The sequence below is a fragment of the Heptranchias perlo genome, chromosome 16 (assembly GCF_035084215.1).
Source record: "Heptranchias perlo isolate sHepPer1 chromosome 16, sHepPer1.hap1, whole genome shotgun sequence".
Classification (NCBI taxonomy): domain Eukaryota; kingdom Metazoa; phylum Chordata; class Chondrichthyes; order Hexanchiformes; family Hexanchidae; genus Heptranchias; species Heptranchias perlo.
Window position 1 is genome coordinate 11,216,058 of NC_090340.1, and position 15,214 is coordinate 11,231,271.

The 15,214-nt window shown below is 45.0% G+C and overlaps 1 protein-coding gene across 1 annotated transcript in view; it reads right to left on the reverse strand.

Moving 5' to 3' along the window:
* The window catches only part of vac14 (vac14 homolog (S. cerevisiae)), a 296,601-nt gene that overhangs the window by 141,134 nt on the left and 140,253 nt on the right, over positions 1-15,214 (reverse strand). The gene's annotated exons all lie outside the window — the stretch shown is intronic.

Below are 15,214 nucleotides of genomic sequence, written 5' to 3' on the forward strand. Positions count from 1 at the left end.
CTCTTCAAAACATGGGATGGTTCATTTTGAAGAACAATTCATCGAGATTTTAATAAAAGAGGCTTTTAGCAGCACAGAAGGCGGCAATGGCTGCTGTTGGGAACGTATAACAATGCGCAAGAGTGATTAGCATGCAGAGCGCGTGGAGTTCCCTGCCTCCAGTGTATTACCATGGAGCTATACTTCATGCAGCTGGTATGTTTGTAAAATCCAGTTGCTTTCCTTCTCACAAGGAGCAGCTTGCTCTATAAATACCTCCACACCACATTAAGAAAATGCCATTTACCTGGAGACACATTAAATATTCCATTCAGACAAAGAAATGCATTTATCTAACATTAAAAATTGAGCTGTGGCTGAGTGCTATAAATCATTCATTGTTGGATACGCCGATGCACATTCTGGTTCATTAATCCCCCATCACTGGCACAGCCTCGACCATTCTACTGACAAAAGGTGGGGTACCATTCCTTTCTACTGATCAATATCATCATTTTTCTCAGCAGTGTGTTATTGCTCTGGTCAGAGCACTATGCTCACCTCAACTCCATTTACCCACCTTTGCTCCATATTCCTTGATCCCTTTAACTAACAAAATCTATCAATCTCAGTCTTTGAAAATGTCAATTGACCTCCAGCATCCACAGCCTTTTGGGGGAAAGCGTATTCCAGATTTTCACTACCCTTTGTGTGAAAAGGTACGCCCTGATTTTACTCGTGAACGGCCTACCTCGAATTGTAAGATTATGTCCCCCTTGTTCTGGATTCCCCCACCAGAGGAAATAGTTTTTCTCTATCTACCCTATTGAATCCCTTTATCATTTTAACCACCTCAATTAGTTCACCCCTCAATCTTCTAAACTCGAGGGAATACAAGGCAGATTCCTGTCTCCCTGTCAGTTCCAGGAGTCCACAGTGAGACGGTATCGTGGGTAGTCTCGCCCCCGTTTTCTGTTGGGAATGATCACTGCACAAAACTGCAATCAGCACCACCCTGCAATAATGGGGCAAGAGTAGACCATTCAGCCCCTCGAGCCTGTTCCGCTATTCAACTAGATCATGGCTGATCTGTTCCTCAACTCCATTTACCCACCGTAGTGCCTTATTCCTTTAACTAACAAAAGTCTATCAATCTCAGACTTGAAAATTTCAATTGATCCCCAGCATCTACTGTCTTTTGGAGGAGAGTTTTCCAGATTTCCACTAGCCTTTGTGAAAAAGTGCTTCCTGATTTCACTCAAGAATGGCCGAGCTCTAATTTTAAGATTATGTCCCGTGATCATTATCTTCCGCAAATGGCAATTGATACCAGCTCAATTGCTAAATTTAAGTCTGAGATAGATAGCTTTTTGGCAATCAAAGGTATTAAGGGATATGGGCCAAAGGCAGGTATATGGAGTTAGATCACAGAGCAGCCATGATCTTATCAAATGGCGGAGCAGGCACGAGGGGCTGAATGGCCTACTCCTGTTCCTGTGTTCCTAAAGTAGAAGTCCTTTCCGTTCCTGACCTAGGACTGCTCGACAAGGTCAGTGGATGAAAAAAAATTTCTAAAAATATATTATTCGTTCATGGGATGTGGGCATCGCTGGCAAGGCCAGTGTTTATTGCCCATCCCTAATTACCCTTGAGAAGGTGGTGGTGAGCCGCCTTCTTGAACCACTGCAGTCCGTGGATTTTGACCCAGCGACAATGAAGGAACGGCGATATATTTCCAAGTCGGGATGGTGTGTGACTTGGAGGGGAATATGCAGGTGGTGTTGTTCCCATGTGCCTGCTGCCCTTGTCCTTCTAGGTGGTAGAGGTAATGGGTTTGGGAGGTGCTGTCGAAGAAGCCTTGGCGAGTTGCTGCAGTGCATCCTGTGGATGGTACACACTGCAGCCACTGTGCGCCGGTAGTGAAGGGAGTGAATGTTTAGGGTGGTGGATGGGGTGCCAATCAAGCGGGCTGCTTTGTCCTGGATGGTGTCGAGCTTCCTGAGGGTTGTTGGAGCTGCACTCATCCAGGCAAGTGGAGAGTATTCCATCACACCCCTGACTTGTGCCTTGTAGATGGTGGAAAGGCTTTGGGGAGTCAGGAGGTGAGTCACTCGCTGCAGAATACCCAGTCTCTGACCTGCTCTTGTAGCCACAGTATTTATGGGGCTGGTCCAGTTAAGTTTCTGGTCAATGGTGACCCCCAGGATGTTGATGGTGGGGGATTTGGCAATAGTAATGCTGTTGAATGTCAAGGGGAGGTGATTAGACTCTCTCTTGTTGGAATGGTCATTGCTTGGCGTGAATGTTACTTGCCACTTATCAGCCCAAGCCTGGATATTGTCCAGGTCTTGCTGCATGTGGGCACGGACTGCTTCATTATCCAAAGATTGGAACACACTAAGCAACGGCATCTCACAACTGGGTGAGGGCAAAATAAAATTCCAAGAACAAAACTGAAACTGGATTTTATTTTTAGTGCATCAAGTGTGCTGCAGTCAGTAATACAGTCAAGTGACCATTATTTGGAACAACGGATGCTGCAGCAGTTGTCTTATGTTGGTGTGGAGCAATGTGACGGCTGTTCCCCTTTTGATCTGTTACTAAAGTGATCACCCGTCTGCTTACGAACCGGTAGGTGACGTTTCTGAGGGATGTCTACTGCGTCATTTTGAGAAACAAGATCTGGACACAAGAAGCCTGATTTTCCAGTGCTGGGTGGTGGACAGTGAAATGAGTCTGTTTCATGCATGCACAGTTACCGCTTACAGTACGGCAGTAAGGGCCAGTTTCTAGGTTTACACTGTATTAAACAACTTGCATCAAGAACGCGCAGGATTATATATTGCAACAGGAATTCTCAGCACATGTTCTTGCAACTGCTGGGACTTGGCCACAACGGTCCTGATTTTTTAACCTCGTTAACTTCCCAGTTTTTTTTCAACCTTTTTAACCTCCCAGTATCCTGTCTCGCAACATTTCTCATGTGACAAAAGGGACAGGGAAAATCTCAAAAGCTTGAAAATAGCTCCCAGTTCTTATTCCCATGACTTGCATCAAGGAACCAATTTAGAGATAAGTAAACCAGAAGATGGGAATGGGATTGGGATTATCATAGCTGTGCTGAGCTGCACCTGGCCACAACTCTTTCTGATTGGACTCCACAAACCTTGCCAACCATCTCAAACGTGGCATTTTCAACCGTCTCAAAACACGGCTTGGCATTTTCAAACGTCTCAAAACACGGCTTGGCATTTTCAACCGTCTCAAAACATTTCCTAGAGATTAGAGATGTCAGACAAGTGACGAGGGGTGACCTGGGTTCTGCTGTCACAAGTATCGACGTTGCCTGGAGTAGCTGATCGGCACATGGACTAGGAAATTCCAAGGATTCTGTACGTTAGGAAGTAGTGTTTGTGCACCGAGTGTAGGCGTACAAGGGCCGAACATACAGAATGAGGGCAGTTTATCAAGCCGCCTCCTTCCAACATCCGGTGTACAGTATGTTCACAGGGACCCTGCCTAATTTAGGGAGACAAAAAAAATCTTCCTGCCCTTGTTCCATATGTGCAGTCCTCGTCCACCTGAACTTAGTGCACAAGTACTACTTCCTAACGTACGAGCAAAACTTCCTAGATGCGAACCCTCGAATTTCTCTGTGACCCTAACAGGAAAGAGTGAAAACTCCAGGACACCAACACAATATTTTTCAGGCATGAACCATAATGCTGTACAGATTACAGGACCGAAACGAGTATCCCATTTATCTATGTTAGCACCATATTCAACCCTACGAGCCAGATACATTACCCATCTCTTCTTAAAGAAGCACAATAATAGTGATGGCACTTCATCCTGTGTATTATTTGTGGGCGGTACAAGTTTAATCAATCTCTGATCTGGCTTGAGATTTGCCAGTGTTGCCCTTGTGTTCTCCAACCCTCCAATCACAGTTTACATAGCTGCCCTATCTCCAGATAAGCCATGCCTTTCAGCATTTAACAAATTACTTAATTGAGCTAACAACAGCTTTTATAGACACATGAACAATTCCAAATATGTTCATTATCAGGATGAACCTAACGAGAGAAATCTGGGGAGATTCTTGGAGTTACACCACTTAGGTCACACTATTACTTTTTTTTGGACTAATTTTCTCCCCCTCTCTCCTGAAGGCACTGCCCTTTGCTGGGGTAATGGTACTATGGGCACCAGTCACCTTTTAGGACCTCACCCACGTGGCCAGTCTTCCTGTGTGAGACCAGTGAGGGTTGGCATGGAGAGAATCAGCGTTGAGCCCTAATCCGTCGTCACCCAATGCCCACACACTTCCAGCAGGGGTCAGTGGAGCAGGAACCCGAGGCAATTCTCCCTGTCGGAACCCAGTGGCGCCAGGACCAACACCACCCCCCCCCCCCCACTACTGTGGCCCTGGCCGAGATCAGCCAGCTGAGTACAGACCAGGGATTATATCTGGACCTTCTGCTCTGTACGGCTCAGTTGCACATTGACCGTTACCAATTGAGCCCTCATGGGAGTTCTCACTTAAGCTTTTGAACAACAATTGGAAAGACCTTAACATGAAGATAACGACCCCCCATGTACCTTCGTTAAAGAGTCATGCTCATTCTTCTCATTAGCTGGCAGAAAAAAAAGTCTTTCATGCCAAATTCTAATTCTTCCTGCAAATTTAATTTTGCCTGCGATATTATTAATGCAATATGTGGTTAGCTTAAACCACTGACAGTTAGAAAAAAAAGAGTTTTCCATTCCAAAGAATGTTAAAGAATGCAGCACCAGCATAAATGCTCATTCAGAAAGTTGCAAATAGCACGCTAGACCATCTGCCTGTGCTTCATTACTATGACCTGAACTGTCTGCCCTGTTTGGAAACATTTAGTCAGGGCAGCAATAGGTTCAAATGATGTTCAATTGACCTTTCACATTGATTTTATTCCTCTTCAGTAGGTTACAAATCAAAGTGGGAGCCAGACGATGGAGGAAGAATAATGAAGGAATTTCTCTGCCACTGTGTCCCAGTACAACTTGCATTTAAATAATCATCTTTAACGTTAAGAAATGTGCTAAGAGGCTTCACAAATAGGTATAAGGAAAACAGGCACTGGGCCAGGAAGAGGGAAGTTAGAAGAGGTGATCGAATTCTTGGTCAATGCGATGGGGCTTGAGGATGTTGTTGAAGACGGGCAGAGAGAAGTGGAGTGGTTTAGGGAGGAAGTTTCAAATAATATGACCGAGATGGCTGAAAGCTATGCCACCTACAATGAGTATGGGGAGACGAGGATGGTGAATTCACAGGGGAGCAAGTCAGAAGTAGGAAATAGGATGGTGCAAGGCCGTGAAGGGAGTTATAGACAAGGACAAAAAGTTTGAATTGAATGCGTTGGGGAATGGGAAGCCAGTGTAGGTCAGGTAGGTTGAAAACTCAGTCTCCAGCCAGCCTGAAGCTATTCTCGACCAGCAGGTTGAACAGAACGTACATGGGTGCCACACTGCAGGCTCTTAGCAGTGCCAGAGTGCGAGAGGTGACGGCCCTGAAACTTGACTCTACAATCTTGGCCAACGCTGCCGTAGGAACGTGCAAGATTGGAGGCCAGACACTTTCCGACAGGGAAGGGAATCTGGTGTCCGGCCGGTCCAGTCCCATCTCGACTAGCTCGTCGGGCCTCAGAAGCGGTCGCTCGTTAATTCTGAGAACCAAAAATACAGACAAGAAAAAAACTGCTGCCTTTTAAAAACCAAGTGCATGCATGGACACACCAGACTGCTGTTCACCCACGTGAATTCTCTTTGTATGCACAGTGCTAGTTTCCCATTTCAGGCACTGTGATTGAACCAGTTATGTGCAAACATGCACCAGTGCTTTTTTTTGTAAACGCACCCATCCCAGAGTCTTGAGCACAAAATCTAGGCTGAAACTCCCAGTGCAGTACTGACTGAGTGCTGCATCGTTGGAGGTTCCGTCTTTTGGGTGAGATGTTAAACCGAGTCCCCATCTTCCCTCTCAGGTGGATATAAAAGGTCCCACGGCACTATTCAAAGAAGAGCAGGGGAGTTCTCTCTGGTGCCCTGGCCAATATTTATCCCTCAACCAACTTTGCTAAAAAGCAGATGATCTGGTCATTATCACTTTGCTGTTTGTGGGACCTTGTTATGCACAAATTGGCTGCATTACAACAGTGACTACACTTCAAAAGTACTTCACTGGCTGTAAAGTGCTTTGGGATGTCCTGAGGTTGTGAAAAGTGCTGTATAAATGCAAGTCTTTCTTTTTGTAGCTTGTTTATAGAGTGGGACTGACAGAGCCTTGGGAACAGAATGCCTGGCCACCTTGACAGGCAGGGATGGAGAATACAAGTTGCCGTCAGAAAAAAAACTTATAAATAGAACACTGAAAGGGTTTGTAACAGTACAAAGTTCAAGTTATTGTGCAGAGACTTTAATTAAACTGTACACTCTGTCAAGTTAGTGTCAACTTGCCAGCCCCAGGAAGGTTTTAACAGATACCTCAAACCCTCCACTGTGGTTAGAGGGCGCTATCTTGATCAACGGACTGTCGGGGAATGTAGCAGATGATTAAAACCGCTGCTGCGTTAGCGAGACGTGATCTGCTGATAACACAAACCCACCAGAGACAACTGTTTCCTCAACAAGGTTGAGAACCAATTAGCTGACAACCAAGTATTCTTTTTGCAACATCTGTCAAAATATAGCTGTTCCTGACTAACAATATGTAACAAATTAGGAACCCACACTGGAGTGGAGTTCAAGAGTGTTGGAATTAAAATGCCACAACATGTGCAATTATATCACTTCCTTACCTTTTAATTCCCAGATTATCTTTTGCACTCTGCTCTTATTTACTAATGCATGTATGTAAGGAGAATTCAGCCCGTTTCCATGGGCGCCACATCATGCGTCAACTACTTAAAAAGTCTGGATGTGGCGACAACTGATCTCCCACGTAAATGCAGCTTTCATAAAGTTGTGTGAGGTTTGACAGCTCCCATCAATCCGGGTGTTGGGAGTGATCTCTGACTCACAGCGGGCAATGCTCCGCACAGGGGAATCCAATTGAAGAAAAACATCAGGAGAAGGCCGAATAAAGGCTTCATCTGAGACATGCTCTTGGGAAAAAATACCTACCCAATCAAACCTGGCTGCCCAGCTACACAAACAAGCTGGCAGATAACAGTGCCCAGCAGGTATGGAGCTTCAATTCAGGGTCTAATGAACACCTGGAGTTTGGCTTAATTGGATATAGTTATACAGTCAATTTCACATAATCTTCAACTTAACCCATACAGATCAGGAAGCCCCCAAAATTGACTGCTAATCAGTGCTACATCAGCTGGACTCTATGATCTCAACAACTTGCACCTGTACAGCACGTTTAATGTAATACAACGCCACAAAGAGGGGCAAAATTAACCTGACGAAGCAATGGTGGGAGGAGGGTTAGGAATAATGGTTGAAGGCAAGAACAAAGAGGTAGGTGTTGGGGATGCTTTTCAAGAAGAGAGGTGGCAAGGCAGAGGGGGTTACGAAGCGAGCAGAGGGTGCAAAGTAGGCCAGAGCCAGCAGAGCGGAGGATGCTTAAGGGAGGTAGAACTGAATGTCCCTCATGCATCCTCTGCTCTTGATTATTCCAACAAGCCTCTCGCTGGCCTCTCAAAAATTGCAACGAGCCTAAAACTCCACTTTCTGCATCCTATTCCACAGTAAATCCTGTGCCACATCACCTGTGTCCTCACCAACATTTATTGGTTTCCTATCCCCACAATGCACTGACTTCAAAATCCTTGTTCTCATTTACAAGTCCCTCCATAGCCATGTCCCTCCCTACCTCTGCAAGCTCATCCACCACTCGATCCCTCATGCCCCCTTCTCTTCTGCCAGCTCTGGCCTACTGCATCCCTCTACCTTGCACCACTCTCCCGTCCTTCAAACGCCTCAACACCTACCTCTTTGATCTTGCCTTCAGTCATCACTCCCAAATGGTGGATCAGAGTTTCAATAGCAGCGAGGATGGAGGTGGCCAATGGTGCAGAGGCAGAAATAAGTGGCCTCGGTCGTGGCCAGGATATGGAAGTTGAACCTCAGCTAAGGGTCAAACAGGGTGCCAATGTTGCAAACCATCAGATGAGCGAGCTGCCAGGGAGAGGGATGGAGTTGGGAGGATAAAGCTAAACTGAATGGCTCGCATCTGTCAACGCTGAGTTGAAAGTAATTCTCTCTCATCCAGGAGCTGACGTTAGCTAAGCTGTTGAATACCTCAATAATGATCAAGAGGAGGAGTGGCAGCAGAGAGGTACAGGTGGATGGCATCACCGTGCACATAAAAGCTGACCTCTTGCCTACAAATGTCACAGAGGCAGCATGTAGAGAAAAAATAGAAAAGGGCCAAAGACGGAGCCTTCAGACACACTGAGGTGACTGTGCGGGGGACGGGAGGGGAAGCCATTACAGAACATACGCTGATTTCCTTGGAAAAGGTAGGAGTGGAACCAAGGTAGGGCAGTTCTACTGAGGTGGACACAATACAGAGACAGTGGAGAAGGATGGAGCAATGGGCAGTGTCAAATGCTCTGGGGAGCACAAGGAGGGATTAATGCACTGTGGGCGCAGTCACAAAGGATATCAGTGACGTCAATCAGCACAGTCTCAATGCTGTGCACAGGGCAGAAATTGGATTGACTATCCTGAGGAGAGATGGGAGAGGTTGGCACAGAGCTGGATAGCAACTACACATTCTGGAAGTGTTGAGAGAAGAGAAGTTGGAGGTAGGGTGTTAATTGGAGAGGACGAAGAGGTCGATGATCAGTTTTTTGAAGATTGGGGGGAGAGATGATAACTGTAGTCTTAAGGGTGAGGGTGGGGGTGGGGGGACAGAGCCATTGTTGACGTTAGCAAGCACTGAACTAAGGACTGGTCTTGTGTGATGAGCTGGTCTGGGATTGGGTAGCCAGCTCAAGATGAGTCTCATGAAGGTGAGTAAGAATGAAAGAGAAAGAAATGGTTCCAAGGAATCAGGTAGCCTTCCAGTGTTTCAGTCAAGTGGCCATTCTTCATGTCTGAGCCTAGACAATGAATGTCAGCAGGCTATTCAACCACACAAGGATTTACAGCCAGGCCCAATACGACCCTCACCTGATGTCCACACCAGCACACTTTCCAGCAGTGGTCAGCGGACAAGCAGGAATGGGAACCTGGCTGATTTTTTCCTCCCAAATGCTGGGGCTCCAAAGCATATTGTAGCACCCCAACTATAGCCATGACCCAGATCAGCAAACTCAACACAGCCCTGAGATCCAACCTGGGATCTCGTTATATGTATTTTTGTTCAAGTTAAACTGCTATTGGACAAACAGGCTACAGAACACCTTGCAAACTGTGTTTATTAATCAGAGCACACAGAACTCCTGACAAGCACAAGACATCTTGGCAAATATTTATATTTTGTTTTTACAAAAATGAGGGGACTCCACTATATAAAAATCAAGCATCTGGTCTGAGAGCCAGTGCTCTGTTATTCGAGCTGTTAAGACATTAATCGCTGTCATCTTCCAGAGCCAAAAGTGGACTCAGCAGCTTTGAAGGCTCATCTTATGGGGTCAGCGTTCAAACCCTGGACATCCCGCTGACTCATCAAGATTTTGAAGTGAAGTGTGAGGAGACAATGAAGACATATTATGGGAATCGTCTAACTGTTTCTTAGGAAACTGTTGAAAATGTGAATGTATCAAGGGCTCCAATCTTTTTCTCCACTTTGTCTTGTGTATTGAAGTATGAGAGTTATGTGTCAGGCCAGTCCAAGTATCCAGAGTTTCACCAATAACAAAAATTATAATCCAAATCTTGATCAAAACCCGGGGTATGCCAATAGGAACATTGCCCACTGGGCCTCATTTACATATGCAAATTACAACAATGAAAAGAGAGACTTTGCCCATTAATCCCTAAACTCTCAGTCTGTGTATAAAGCGAGTGCACTCTCTGCACTAAAAAGGAATGTACGTTTATTGGAGCTAATTACAAACAGGTTGCACAATAGGATCCCCAGTGTTATAAATACCACGAATGCCTCTAAGATAGGCGATGCACCAGGGTAAGACTGTATTTCAGAAACATCGCGTGGGAACAAGTTGCGATTGTGGAATTTCAGGAAAGGGGCCAAGTGCTTTAATCAGGGGGAACTGACCACCTTTAAATTGGGACAGAAGCAAGGGTCCCTCCTGGTTGATGAGATATTGAGTATCCGCCTCCCGGGGCGGGGAGCGTAAAGCTGGGGCTCTTTTGGGTTCAATTGGTTTCAAGGTGACACAACTGATGATGGGAACTTTAAGTCGATTCAGTGCTCAGTGGTAAACTTGGTAATCAAATACCTGAGTCAGGTGGGTCTGGAGTACTGGTGGTCACTGCTCATCACTGGCTCGGCAATCTAGCTCATGGATGGTACCTGTAGCTGTGGGCTGGGATTCTTGCCACTCGATTACACATCACCCTTCAAGCCAACGGGCTAACAGGTAAAGTGGTGCTGGCTGAACAAGCAGCAGGAAGCTCACTTAGTATCGCAGTATTATACAGCAAAGAACGAGGCCATTCGGCCCATCGTGTCCTTGCCGGCTCTTTAGCCGATCAATCCCATTCCCCTGCTGTTTCTCCACTTGTGCTGGAAAGCAGAGACTTGAGCCCATAATCCAGGCTGACACTTCAGTGCAGTACTGAGGGAGCGCTGCGCTGTCAGAGGTATCATCTTTTGGATGAGACATTAAACCAAGGCCCTGTCTGCCCCCTCGGGCGGATGTAAACAATCCCATGGCACGATTTCGAAGAAGAGCAGATGTCCTGGCCAATATTTATCTCTCAACCAATATCACTAAAAACAGATTACCTGGTCATTATTTCACTGCTGTTTGTGGGATCTTGCTGTACGCAAATTAGCTGCCATGTTTCCAACATTACAACAGTGACGATACTTCAAAAACACTTCATCGGCTGTAAAGCGCTTTGAGATGCCCTGAGGGCATGAAAGGCACTATATAAATACAAGCTCGCTCTTTCTGTCAGCTTGTGAGGCTCCTGGACTGCCTATTGCACTCTTGTTGGGTGGTGGGGGGATGTGTGCAAGAGATCGCTAAAACCTGCCTCTTACTAATTCTGTGCCTAAGTTCTCTGAGCTGAGGTCTATAGGGAGAGATACATTAGTAAAGCAAGTGACTGGTTATTGCTCAGATCCACTCAAAAACTGGGACTTTCACTGCCTCTCCCTTCTTGTGGCTGTGAAGCACTTTGGCACGCCCTGAGGTTGTGAAAGACTCGATATCAATGTCAGCTTTTTCTTTTATGAAAATTGGATTATTTGGGGGAGAAATCCCTTTGCGCGCACGTAGAAAGTCATGGGGTGCTGGGTTAAACCTATCAGGAATATGGAAATCCTCCTTAGGCACATTTCTCAGCCGTTGGGCTCAAACATGCAGATGGGTTTCTGCAGCTGACCAAAAAAAAAATCAGATGCTACCCCTAGTATCATAGTATGTTACAACACAGAACAAGACCATTTGGCCCATTGAGCCTGTGCTGGCTCTTTGAAAGATCAATCCAATTAGTACCACTCCCCTGCTCTCTCCCGATAGCCCTACAATTTTTTCCCATCAAGTATTTATCCAATTCCCTTTTGAAAGTTACTATTAAATTTGCTTCCACCACCCTTTCAGGCAGTGCATTCCAGATCATAACAACTCTGCGTAAAAACATGTTTCCTCATGTCGCCTTTGGTTCTTTTGCTGATCACCTTAAATCTGTGTCCTCTGGTTACCGACCCTCTATTAAATATTTTGAATATATCTATCAAATCGCCTCTTAACCTTCTCTGCTCTAAGTAGAACAATCCCAGCTTCTCCAGTCTCTCCACATAACTGAAATCCTATATTAACGTTTTAGTTACTTTAGAAATGTTACTTGCGGAGAATCTTTTTGAAGGCTAAAAGGGGAAGGAGTATTTTAGTCCTTGTCTTCCTAATAAAGGTCGGCCTGAAGTGTTACACCATTGAGGGATAAATTGTGGCGAGAGGTTTCCTGTAGTCCTTAGCTGACTGAAGTTGCCATTAGGATAACAAGCCAGCGCACATTAGAGAAATCTGGTTCTTTCAGTACAAGCTTAACTAGTAGAGGAACACAGTCTGAAAGAAGCAGCTGAAAGGAGCTGTGACAGAGCAACTGTGTCAGAGAGAGTTTAGAGTTAGTACAACATAGGAGACAGACAGAAATACAGACTGTGAAAACAGCTCTCACGCAAGACTGGGGAGAAAGGACAGCGGAGGTAGGACTTCTGATCATCGAATCGTTCAGCATAAAACGAGGCCATTCGGCCCATTGTGCCTGTGCCGGTTCTTTGAAAAAGCTACCAATTAGTCCCACTCCCTTGCTCTTTCACCACAGTCCTGCAAATCTTTCCTTTTTAAGTATATATCCAATTCCCTTTTGAAAGTTACGATTGAATCTGTTTCCACCACCTTATCAGGCAGTGCATTCCAGATCATAACTCGCTGCTTAAAAAAATTTCTTCTCATCTCCCCCCGATACTTTTGCCAATTATCTTAATTATGTGTCCTCTGGTTGTCGACCCTCCTGCCAGTGGAAACAATTTCTCCCTATCTAATCTATTAAAACAATTCATAATTTTGAACACCTCTATTAAATCTTCCCTTAATTTTCTCCACTCTAAGGAGAGCAATCCCAGCTTCTCTAGTCTCTGCACATAACTGAAGTCCCTCATCCCTGGTACCATTCTAGTAAATCTCTTCTGTACCCTCTCCAAGGCCTTGGCATCCTTCCTAAAGTGTGGTGCCCAGAATTGAACACAATACTCCAGCTGAGGCCGAACCAGTGATTAATAAAGGTTTAGCATAAGTTTCTTGCTTTTGTACTCTATGCCTTCTTTCTTTCAATCAAATCCCTCTGCAACCATTTTCACAATATCAACCAACAACTTATGCACCCAACCCTCTAGGCCCCAGCAACATTGCTTTCTTTCAACTGCTTTGTAAAACCCTGCGCTGCAGTAGATGGGGATTGGCTCATCAGACTGTTCCTTTACCTCTGGGACCTAGGCTTCAATCCAGCCCAGACTGAGATGAAAAACATCTCTTTTTTTGGCTTTAAGGTTCCTTTGTCAAATTAGTTAAGGTAGTTCCTAATGGGTAACAGAACAAAAATCTCCACTATCACAGTAGTTAGCTTGCTTTTCTGGTGAATGTTTGTGGTCATCATGTGGGATGTCAGTTTTGAGGAATTAAACAAATTTTCCTTCTGATACACCCAGTGCCAACACTGAACGCCCCTGTTCAAGTGTAAAGTGGGGCCGGGGGGGGGGGGGGGGGGTGCTTCCAAGATTGGGATCAGGCAATCTTTTTTGGCTGAGTGGGAGGAGCTTTATTCTGCACCTGACTTGTGCTCTACACATCCACGATGTGTTCCAAACCAACAGATACAGCATTGGTAACTCTTTTGGTTCCCAAATCCCACTTGGGAGAATTTCCAGGATCTACTACTTCAAACCTGGAGATCCCACAGGAATTTGCCAGGTCAGGGTTTCTAGGAATTTCCAAACTAACACCAAGAGGGTTAAGAATTTTGATATCTTTTTCAGACTATACAATACATAAAGGAACATGGTAATCACCAATTATCCCCCTTTGCTCAATTGCTAATGATTCTATGAGCTGCTATTTGACTGATTTCTTTGATATTCTCAGGCTGACCTTTCACTAACAGAAATACTAACACCTTCTGTACTGAAATAGTCAACACTGTTGCTGATAACTAAACCTGCACAAAGCAAGTGAAGAACATACTGACAGTAAGGATTTGCCCACTTCTTCACTGAACTGGATTATAGCAGAATTAGACACCGCTTTAAAAAATATACTGTCTGATATCAGATAAAATACAAGATAAATGAAAACTGTACAAATATTGTAAATCATCAGTTGATTTAGACAAGGGGAGAATGAGGCTGTAAATTTAGTGATCCAGCAAAAAGCTGTCCATGAAAAAGTTTAATGTTGGAGTTGCCTGAATTCACAAGGAACTAACTTCCCATCAGGTTTTTATTTACTTCCAGACTATATGATTAATCTTCATTTGGAAACACGGGCAACTGGATACTGACCTTACAGAACTACTGTGCCCACTTACTGCATTTGGTAAACATGACAAACAGGGAACCACACAATATAAACCAACAGTAAAGCAAGTTGGCAGTTGAACAGATAACCTGCAGAACACGTGCTGGATGCCTGCACTAGTTAGCTTGCTTTATTTGGCGAACGTTTGTGCTCAGTGACTCTGACTGAGGAGTGTCGGAACATTTTCCCCCTTTGATGTACCCAGTGTTAGCATTAAGTACTCTCAGGTGAGGTATAGCAAAGGTCAAATGCACAGTAAAGCTCCCTCTACACTGCCCAACATCGAGTCTCAACACCAACCTCAGAAAGCAATCCTTCCCACTGCACCAGTGAGGCTATACATCTCACACCAGCTATCTCAATGGACCGTGGTTGCCAAATTATGGGCAGTTTCATGCCATGGATTATGCCTAAAAGATACATTTGTCGTTGAGTCTTTGGATTACAGTGATCCTTGATGAATGGGAAATGCCCATGGTTCATGAATGTGCTCAACTACCGAAGCCCAATAGCTCTATCACCATTAATACTCAATGAACACTCACACATAATCGAGGGCAGGCTGAGTAAAACACTTGGATATGCTTCAAACTGTCTCAGCCTTGGCTCAGTGGTAGCACTCTCGCCTGAGTCAGAAGGTTACGGGTTCAAGTTCCACTTGAGACTTGAGCACATAATCTAGGTTTTAGCCCACTACTGAGGGAGTGCTGCGCTGTCGGAGGTGTCGTCTTTTCGATCAGATGTTAAATCAAAGCCTTGTCTGCGTTTTCAGGTGGAAGTAAAAGATCCCATTGGCACTTTTCATCAAACAACATCAACAGATTATTGTCATTTATCTCGTTTCTGTTTGTGAGACCTTGCTGTGAGCAAGTCAGCTGCAGTGTTTCTCTACATTACAACAGTGACTTTTTTTTAAAACTCGTTCATGGGATGTGGGTGAGGCCGGCATTTATTGCCCATCCCTAATTGCCCTCGAGAAGGTGGTGGTGAGTCGCCTTCTTGAAACGCTGCAGTCCGTGTGGTGAAGGTTC